The sequence below is a fragment of the Rhincodon typus genome, chromosome 23 (assembly GCF_021869965.1).
Source record: "Rhincodon typus isolate 14 chromosome 23, sRhiTyp1.1, whole genome shotgun sequence".
In the NCBI taxonomy this organism is placed as follows: Eukaryota; Metazoa; Chordata; class Chondrichthyes; order Orectolobiformes; family Rhincodontidae; genus Rhincodon; species Rhincodon typus.
In genome coordinates, this window is record NC_063354.1 from 1323281 (window position 1) to 1334062 (window position 10782).

Genomic DNA, 10782 nt, shown 5'->3' on the forward strand with positions numbered 1-10782 from the left:
CCTTCTCTAGTTTACTTCATATGGAGACAGGCCTAGAAAAGATGGCCCAAACATTGCTTGTCTCCACTCACCTGGGTTACTTTAACCAATAGGCATCTCCTAAAACAACAAAGCAAAAGAGGTAATGAAAATAAAAATGAGACATTTAACCTGCATGCTGAAATGTTTGTACAATGTCAGATTCAAATTACCATGAGACACCCTAAGAATAGCAAGCTGGACTTTGACATCCCAGCGCTTAGATTTGCAAAGCAGGAATCATTGACAAAATACACTACAACACGGTATATGCTTTTCTCACCAGGGAAAGATAATAATGAATGATGCCTCTAACACGTTGGATTTCTGATCAAGAACTCCATTCTGTTAGTTTTTCCAATTGACTCATCACTTCAACCAGCAATCCAGGACCTGTTTACCATCATTATGAGCATATATCATCCCACCCTACGAGTTGATATGGTAACCAAATAAGGCTTCCTTTTATTCACTTGTGGGACATGGGAATCATTGGCAGGGCCAGCATTTACTTCCTGTCCCTAGTTGCCCCCTGAGAAGGTGGTGGTGAGCTGCCTTCTTGAACTGCTGCAGTCCACCTGCGGTGGGTTGATCCACAATGCCCTTAGGGAGGAAATTCCAGGATTTTGACCCAGCGACAGTGAAGGAACAACAATATATTTCCAAGTCAGGATGGTGAGTGACTTGGAGGGGAACTTGCAGGGGGTGGTGTTCCCATATATCTGCTGTCCTTGTCTTTCTAGATGAAAGTGGTTGTGGTTTAGAAGGTGCTGTCTGAGGATCTTTGGTGAATTTCTGCAGTGCATCTTGTAGATAGTACACACTGCTGCTACTGAGCGTCGGTGGTGGAGAGAGTGAATGCTTGTGGATGTGGTGCCAATCAAGTGGGCTGTTTTATCCTGGATGGTGTCAAATGTCTTGAATGTTGTTGGAGCTGCACTCATCCAGGCAAGTGGGGAGTATTCCATCACAATCCTGACTTGTGCCTTGTAGATGGTGAACAGGTTTTGAGGAGTCAGGGGAAGAGTTACTCGCTGCAGTATTCCTAGCTTCTGACCTGCTCTTGTAGTCACTGTGTTTATGTGGTGAGTCCAGCTGAGTTTCTGGTCAATGTAAACTCCCAGGATGTTGATAGTCTGGATTCAGTGATGGTAACACCATTGAATGTCAAAAGACAGTGATTAGATTGTCTCTTACTGGAGATGGTCATTGCCTGGCATTTGTGTGGTGAAGATGTTGTTTTCCACTTGTCAGGCCAAGCCCAGATATTGACTAGATCTTGTTGCATTTGAACATGGACTGCTTCTGTATCAGAGATGTCGCAAATGGTGTTGGACATTGTGCAGTCAATGGGGAACATCCCCACTTCTGACCTTATGATGGAGGGAAGGTCATTGATGAAGCAGCTGAAGATGGTTGGGCTGAGAACACTACCCTGAGGAACTCCTGCAGGGATGTCCTGGAGCTGAGATGACTGACCGCCAGCAACCACAACCATCTTCCTATGTGTCAGGTATGACCCCAACCAGTGGAAAGTTTGTCTCTGATACCCATTGATTCCAATTTTGCGAGGACTCCTTGATGCCACACTCAGTCGAATGCTGCCTTGATGTTGAGGGCTGAGACTCTCCCCTCACCTCTGGATTTCAGCTCTTTTGAACCAAAGCTGTAATGAGGTCAGAAACTGAGTGGCCCTGCCAGAGACTAAATTGGGCATCACTAAGCAGATTATTGCTGAGTAATGCTGCTTGATAGCACTGATAACTCCTTCTATTATTCTACGATGATCAAGAGTAGACTGATGGGGCGGTAATTGGCCGGGTTAGATGTGTCCTGAGGAAGGGTCACCGGACCCGAAACGTTAACTCTCTTTTTTCCCTTCACAGATGCTGCCAGACCTGCTGAGGTTTTCCAGCAACTTGGTTTTTGTTGTTGTTGTTGGATTTGTCCTGCTTTTTTGTGTACTAGGACACACCTGGGCTTTTTCCACATTATCAGGTAGATACCAGTGTTGTAACTGTACTGGAACAGCTTGGCTAGGGGAGCAACAAGTTCTGGAGCACAAATCTTCAGTACTATTGCTGGAATGTTGTCAGGGCCTGTAGCCTTTGCAGTATCCAGTGTCTCCAACCATTTCTTGATATCACATGGAGTGAATCAAATTGGCTGAAGACTGGTATCTGTGATGCTGGGGACCACTGGAGGAGGCCGGGATAGATCATCCACTCGGCACTTCTGGCTGAAGATTGCTGCGAAAGCTTCAGCCTTATCTTTTGCCCTGATGTGCTGGGCTCTTCCATCATTGAGGATGGGGATATTTGTGGAGCCTCCTCCTCCAGTGAGTTGTTTAATTGTCCACCACCATTCACAACTGGATGTGGCAGGGCAGCAGAGCTTAGATCTGATTTGTTGGGTTGCAGGATCGCTTAGCTCTGTCTATCACTTGCTGCTTTCGCTGTTTGGCGTGCAAGTAGTCCTGTTTGGTGGCTTCACCAGGTTGATACCTCATCTTTAGGTATGCCTGGTACTGCTCCTGGCATGCCCTCCTGCACTCTCCATTGAACCAGGGTTGATCCCCTGGCTTGATGGTAATGGTTGAGTGGGGGATATGCTGGATCATGAGGTTACAGATTGTGCTGGAGTACGATTTGCTGCCGTTGATGGCCCACAGTGCCTCATGGATGCCCAGTCTTGGGTTGCTAAATCTATTTGAAGTCTGTCCCATTTAGCACAGTGATAGTGCCACACAACACTATGGAGGTTGTTCTCAATGTGACGGTGGGACTTTGTCTCCAAAAGGACTGTGCGGTGGTCACTCTTAGCGATACAGTCATGAACAGATGCATCTGCAGCTGGTAGATTGGTAAGGATGAGGACAAGTATGTTTTTCCCTCTTGTTGGTTTCCTCACCACCTGCCGCAGACCCAGTCTAGCAGCTCTGTCCTCTAGGATCTGACCAACCTCGATCAGCAGCTGCTGAGCCACTCTTGGTGGTGGGCATTGAAATCCCCCACCCAGAGTATATTTTGCACCCTTAGTGTTCAACATTGAGGGGTAGTGATTCATCAACAGGTTTCCTTGCCTATGTTTAGCCCGAAGCCATGATGCCCAGAGTTGATGTTAAGGACTCTGAAGTCAACTCCCTCCCAACTGTATACCAAGTTGCTGCCACCTCTGCTGGGTCTGTTCTACTGATACGACAGGGCATATTCAGGGATAGTGATGGTGGTATCTGGGACATTGTACATCATGTATGATTCTGTAAGTATGACTATGCTAGGCTATTGCTTGACTAGTCTATGAGACAGCTGTCCCAATTCTGGCACCAGCCCCCCATTGTTAGTAACCATGGGAGGGGCTGTTTCTGCTGTTGTCTGTTCCATTGCCTAGGTTGATTGTCAGGTGGCCCGTCCAGTTTCATTTCTTGTTTGAGACTTCATAGTGGCTTTCTAGGCCATTTCAGAGGGTAGTTGAGAGTCAATCACATTGCTATAGGTCTGGTGTCGCATGTAAGTTAGACCAGGTGAGGATGACAGTTTTCCTTCCCTGAAGGATATTAGTGAGCCCGATGGGTTTTTCCGTCATTCAGTAGATTCTTAATTCCAGGTATTTTTATTGAATTCAAATTCCAACATCTATCATTGCATGATTCAAACCTGGGTCCTCAGAACATTAGTGGAGTTTCTGGATTAACAGTATAGTGATAATATCACTCGGCCATCACTCTCCCACAGCTTCTACTAGCAATGACCTGCATGATCTTTTACTAAAGGTTGACTCCAAAGATCATGGGAAATTGAATAAAACAAGGATAACAGTCCTGAGGATGCAGTAATAACTGTGCTGATTAAGAACAGAAATTCAGAATAATCTAAAACCCTAATCCTAACTCTTGAACAGTGATTGATAACCAAACTCGCTTGAACACCACCCACTGGCATCCTCGTGTATTTTTTCAGTCAAGGACCTTGATGTTTGCATTTGTTGTTTGTATTTCTGAAACATTCTAATTACTTATCAGACTATTGAACACAGGCCAAGATCATCCATTTTGGAGTTGAAGTATGGTACTGGATGTGTTAGAGATAGTCACTTATGCCAGAGCTTCGGGTGAGGTTTCAGATGTGATCAACTGTTTTTCAGGTTGGAGATGACCTTTGCTGCTGAATGATTTCTTGCGCAGATACTGAACAATTTGGAACTTTTTTCAATTTAAAAAAAAATGTTGTGGAATTCGTACTTAGTTGATGGAAACATTATTTACTACAAAATTAATTCAGATTGACTGATAAAAGATTAGATTGAAAATATCACCACATCCACCAGCAAGTGAGTAAGTCCTGCCTATTCGTATAGTTTATGTTTATATATTTATTGTAGAAAAAGTTTCTTTTTAAATTAGCTTACATATTATTCAATTCCTTTTATTTTTCTCTTGCATATTTATCTAGCTTCCTTTTAAGTGCACCTATGACATCCACCTCAACAACTCTCTGAGATGTCAGTTTCAGATTCTCTGGATTGCAGCTTTGGTCATCACAATTTAGGAAAAATTGAATTGAATTAACTTTATTGTCACATGTACTCAAATGGATACAGTGAAACGTTTACAGTCACTGCATTACAGCATCATGTTAGGTACAAGGGTGCCTAGGTACGTGTACTTAAGATTAAATTCTTGGGAAGAAAAAAAAAATTATAAAAGTAAAGAAATAAACAGTCCAGCATGATAAATCATGGGGATAAATTATAAGAATAAAGAAGTAAAAAGTTCAGAATATCAGCCTTTCTGACCTAGTCCATGCCAGCACCTGGCCTCAAGGGAAACCTGTACCACCTTACCACCGCCACCACCTGCACCAGACCCAGCATCGTAGGAGTCGAACCCCTACACCATTAACCACCATCTCTTCGCCGCTGGGCCCTCACTGAAGCTGCTGAACCCAACACGTGATTGTAGTAGAGAGGGTACCGAGGATATTCAGCAGGATGTTGCCTAGACTGGAACAATTTAGCCAGGGAGAGACATGAGATAGGCTGGGGTTGTTTTCCTTGGGACAGATTGATGGAAGGATACAAAATTATGAGGGGCATAGATAGGAAGAACCTTTTCCCCTTAGTGGAGGCGTCAGTTACCAGAGGCATAGATTTAAGGGAAGGGACAGAGGTTTAGAGGATATTTAAGAAAGACTTTTTCCATGCAGGTGGTGGTGGCTATCTGGAACTCTCTGCCTGAAAGGGTGGTAGAGTTGACGAATCTCACAGCATTGAAGGAGCATTTGAATGAAATGACATTGTGTACAAAGCTATGAGCCAAATGTTGGAAAAAATGAGGTGACAGTAGATAGATATTTGATGAGTGGCATGGACGTAATGGGCCAAAGGGCCTCTGTCTGTATTCTAGTGACCAGAAACATTTCTCTGGAATTTACTGTGGGATATAATACTGATTGTTGGAGAATTAATAGGTAGCGGCTATTGCAAGACAAAAGGGAGACTCAAACCTCAGCCACTGAGAGGAAGGACCCTACATGCTTTTGTTTTTGACGATGGGTGCACACAAAGTTACAAACACCTTTTTTTCGGCAGTGGATTTAGAGATCTGCAGTCACTTTAAAGCAGCAGTAAATGGACTCATGATAAAGGGGCTGACGGGTTATTGGGATAAGCCAAAATGTGAAAAAGTCAGATCTGGAACGATCGAGGGCCCAAGCGGCCTACTCCCGCTCTTGTATTTTGTGCGACCACGTTACCTCCATTGACTGGGTTAGAAGGAGAGCACATCTTTTTGCTCACGGGGCCTTGTGTTTCAGCAGCAAAGAGAAAATGGGCAGCGCTCGTGCCAGAACACAGCTCCACTGAGGGTGGGAAACACCTAACTGCACTAGGCAGGGCCCAACATGCACATTGACTGCACTCAGTCACATGACCCCTCACGGCAGTCCAGGTGAGGACGGAGGTTCAATGTATATGTTGCTACGCACCTGTTACCTACATCTTATGTTCTCTGATATAGAAGGGGCAGGCCCTATGACAGGGGTTTCACTCCTAGAATCACTACAATGCGGAAGCAGGCCGTTCGGCCCATCACGTCCACACTGACCCTCAAAGAGCATTCCACTCAGACTCACACCTCTACCCCATCCCTGTAACCCTGCATTTCCCTGGCTAACCCACCTCGCCTGCACATCCCTGGACACTATGGACAATTTAGCATGGCCAATCCATCTAGCCTGCACATCTTTGGACTGTGGGAGGAAACCGGAGCACCCGGAGGAAACCCACGCAGGCACAGGGAGAACATACAAACTCCACACAGTCGCCTGAGGCTGGAATCAAACCCGGGTCCCTGGCGCTGTGAGGCAGCAGCGCTAACCACCGTGCCACCACTCAAAACAAAGCCTGAGGTTTGGGATGTTTTCACTGTACTTACCCAAAATCAGGTGAGTTCACTATCAGGGTGAAAAGGTGATTTCCAGTCAGCTACACACTTCTTGAGTAAACGGGAATGAGTTCTCTCTAGGAAACAATGGTTAATGGTATAAAAATGAGGTAGTCCCTGCTGAAAATAGCATGTTGATTGATGATGACTATCTCAAGAACAGGATTGTAGAACCTTCTTACGTTTGGGTACAACTGTCAAATTCTGAAATACCAACTAGAAGTAGAGGCCTTTTGCAGTGGCACATCCCTAGCTCAATAGACAATTGCATCAACATCTCTGGGTGGTACAGAAAACGAGGTAGCAACAAGTTTGGTTTGAAGTGCAATCATATATAAATGTCTCTCCTAGCCTCCTGCTGTCAGACAACTTAGACTTCAATAAAATCCTCTTGTTGAACACTCAAAACAGAAAGTATACTTTGCATGAATTGTCTTGTGTTTTCCTATGCTTCAATATTGAATGTACATTCCTCCTTTGCAGTAAGTACTGACTGGCTGTTGTCCTCTAAGTTTGAGTTGTGCCATTGCTTGTCTTTTGAGTAACTTGAACTTTGGTTTTTCTATACATCAATTATAGATAAGGAAATCTGGACCTCGGTTTTTGAAACCCCATGGTAAAAATTTTGGATCACTCATTTCAAAATCTGTGTAATTCAACTTGCCTTCACAGCTTAGCCCACACTACTAACCAAGGATCAGTATATGAAGCTGTGGAGTTGGAGTTTGATTAACAGAGGTTATTCGATGCATTGGCCATTTGGAACTGGTAATTGAAGAGCATCTCAATTCTCTTTGCCGTCCCAATCCTTTGCCCTTCATTTTATAACAGCATGGTTGACCAGTTAATATAGAATTCTACCTTATCAGATTCCTTTTCTGTTATCAATGATCCAAACGAGACTATGTAATGCTTCAGTTCTATTTCCCATGTGTTTTTCAACCATGCTGTTTTATGCACTAAATTATCATAATGTAGAAATACATCATGGGTATTTAGTGGAGGCGATGGCCTAGTGGTATTATCACTGGACTGTTTATCTAGAGACCCAGATAATGTTCTGGGGACCTGTGTTCGAATCCTGCCACGGCAGATGGTGGAATTTGAATTCAATAAAATATCTGGAATTAAAAATCTATTGATAACCATATGAACCCATTGTCGATTATTGGGAAAACCCTATCTGGTTCACTAATATCCTTCAGGGAAGGAAACTGCCATCCTTACCTGGTCTGGCCTACATTTGACTCCAGACCCACAGCAATGTGGTTGACTCTGGGCAATTAGGGATGGGCAATAAATGCTGCCTGATCAGTGATGCCCTCATCCCATGAATGAATAAAGGAAAAAAAAAACGCGTTCTGTTTAGGAGAGACAACAATCTCTCTAATCGCCAAGACTCATGCAAAGATTATAGAACAGTTACTAAAGTGAAGTTTAGTTTTCCAACAACTAACATAGCACATGCTTCAGCGATATCAGTTGATTGTTGACTGCCTCTGAATGCTACAACCTTGCAACAACTCTGAAAAAAGCAGGAATCATGTACCAAATATCATGTACATATATAAAAAGCAAGAGTGTAGCCAAGGAAAGGGTTGGCCCACTCAAGAACAAAGGAGGGAATCTAAGTGTGGAGCCAGAAGAGGTAGGTGAGGTCCTAAATTAATACTTTGTGTTGATATTCACCAAAGAGAAGGAATTGGTGGAGGATGATCTCAGGGAAGGGAGTGTCAAATTTCTAAGCCAAGTTACTATTAAAAAGGAAGAAGTGTTATGCGTCTTAAACAGTATTCAGGTAGATAAGTTCCCAGGTCCTGATGGGATCTATCCCAGGATAGTGAAGGAGGCAAGAGAACAAATTGCTGGAGCATTGACAGACATCTTTCTATCCTGTTTGGCCACAGGTGAGGCCCTAGAGGACTGGAGAATAGCCAATGTTGTCCCATTGTTTAAGAAGCGTAGCAGGGATAATCCAGGAAATTACAGGCCTGTGAGCCTCACATCAGTGATAGGGAAATTATTGGAAACTATTCTCAGGGCCAAGATCTATAAGCATTTAGAAGTAAATGGAGTTATTAGTGATAGACAGCATGGTTTTGTGCAGGGGAAGTAGTGCCTCACTTGATTGAGCCTTTTGAGGAGGTGATGAAGATGATTGATGAGGGAAAAGTGGTTGATGTTGTCTACATGGACTTCAGTAAAGCCTTTGACAGGGTATCTCATGGCAGGCTGGTACAAAAGGTGAAGTCACATGGTATCAGGGGGTCAGCTGTCAAGATGGATACAGAACTGACAGCCATAGGAGACAGAGGGTAGTGGTGGAAGGAAGCTTTTCGGAATGGAGGGCTGTGATTAGTGGTGTTCCACAGGGATCAGCGCTGGGACCTCTGCTGTTCGTGATCTACATAAATGATTTGGAGGAAAACACGGCTGGTCTAATTCGTTTGTGGACAATACAAAGATTGGTGGAGTTGTGGGATAGTGAGGAGGATTGTCAGAAGATACAGCAGGAAATAGATCAGTTGGAGGCATGGGCAGAAAAATGGCAGATGGAGTTTAATCTGGACAAATGTGAGATGATGCATTTTGGAAGGTCAAGTACAGGTGGAAATTATACGGTGAATGGCAGAACCCTTAGGAGTATTGATATTCAGAGGGATGTGGATGTGAAGGTTCACAGATCACTGAAGGTGGCAGCGCAGGTGGATAAGGCAGTAAAAAAGGCCAATGGCATGCTTGCCTTCACTGGAAGAGACATTGAGTATAAGGATAGACAAGTTATGCTGCAGCTTTATAGAACTTTAGTTAGGCCACATTTGGAATATTGCGTACAGTTCTGGTCACCACACTACCAGAAGGATGTGGATGCTTTGGAGAGGGTACAGAAAAGATTTACCAAGATGTTGCCTGGTATGCGGGATTTTAGCTATGAAGAAAGGTTGGATAGACTGGGTTTGTTTTCACTGGAACTCAAGAGGTTGAGGGGTGACCTGACAGAAGTTTATAAGATTGTGAATGGCATGGATAAAGTGGAAAGTATGAGACTTTTTCCCAGGGTGGAGAGGTCAGTTACTAGGGGACACAGGTTCAAGGTGTGAGGGGAGAAGTTGAAAAAAGATGTGCGAGGTAAGTTTTTCACACAAAGGGTGGTGAGTACCTGGAACACGCTGCCAGAGGAGGTGGTGGAAGCAGACACAATAGCAGCGTTCAAGAAACACCTGGACAAATACATGAATAGGAAGGGAATAGAGGGATACGGATCCTGTAAGTGAAGACAGTTTTAATATGGAAGGGCAAAATGTGTCAGCGCAGGCTTAGAGGGGCAAAGGGCCTGTTCCTGAGCTGTACTGTTCTTTGTTCAAACTGCTCTTGGCCACAAACTGCAGGATCTTGTTGTCACAGTTGTCAATGCAGGTTATGCTGGAACTTTGGTTAGGCCATGGAAAGAGTACTATGTGCAGTTCTGGTCACCTTACTATTGGAAGGATGTAACTGCAGTGGAGACTGTGCAGAGGTTATTCACCAGGATATTGCCTTGGATGGAGTATCTTAGCTATGAATACAAGCTGGATAATCTTGGATTGTCTTCTATGGAGCAGAGAAGGTTGAGGGTGGATCTGATAAAGATGTGCAAGATATGGGGATAAAATCCTACAGGGTGGATAAAAAGAAGCTGTTCTGCTTAGTTGAAAGGTCAGTAATAAGCGGCCATACTTTTAAGATGAAAGGCTGGAGGGTTAGAGGGCACTTGAGGAAGACGTTTTTCACTCAGGAGGTGGTAGGATCCAGAAGGTTACCTCACAACCATTAAAAAGTACTCTGATGAGTGCTTGAAGTGTCATAACAGTCAAGGCTATGGATCTACTGCAGGAATGTGGGACTAGTGTAGCTTTGTGGTGGAGCACACTCAATGGGACAAACAGCCTGCAATGTGAGACTCTACAAGCCCTCAACTTAATTCAGAGGTTCTGTTATCTTTGGAGCATTCTCAACAACACTGCCAAATCAGATGATGAAATTGCCTGATAAGAACAAGCACAGCATTGTACAGGCTCGCCCATAGGTTTTCACAAGAGCATAACATTTTTCTCAACACAGATTCTTACATTATTTCTCCTTGGTTTTGGGGCGTGTAAACCTCACCAGTGTCACATAAAGCAGCAGGTGAAGATGGTACTCAGTAGACCACATACCTTTGGCCATGTTCCTTTAACTCATTTTTATTGCAATTACATAGCTCTATCTTAGGCTTTCCCCTTGATGCTCTGTATCTACAAAGCTGGCAAAATAAGTGCTTTTTTATTGAGAACTTCTATCTC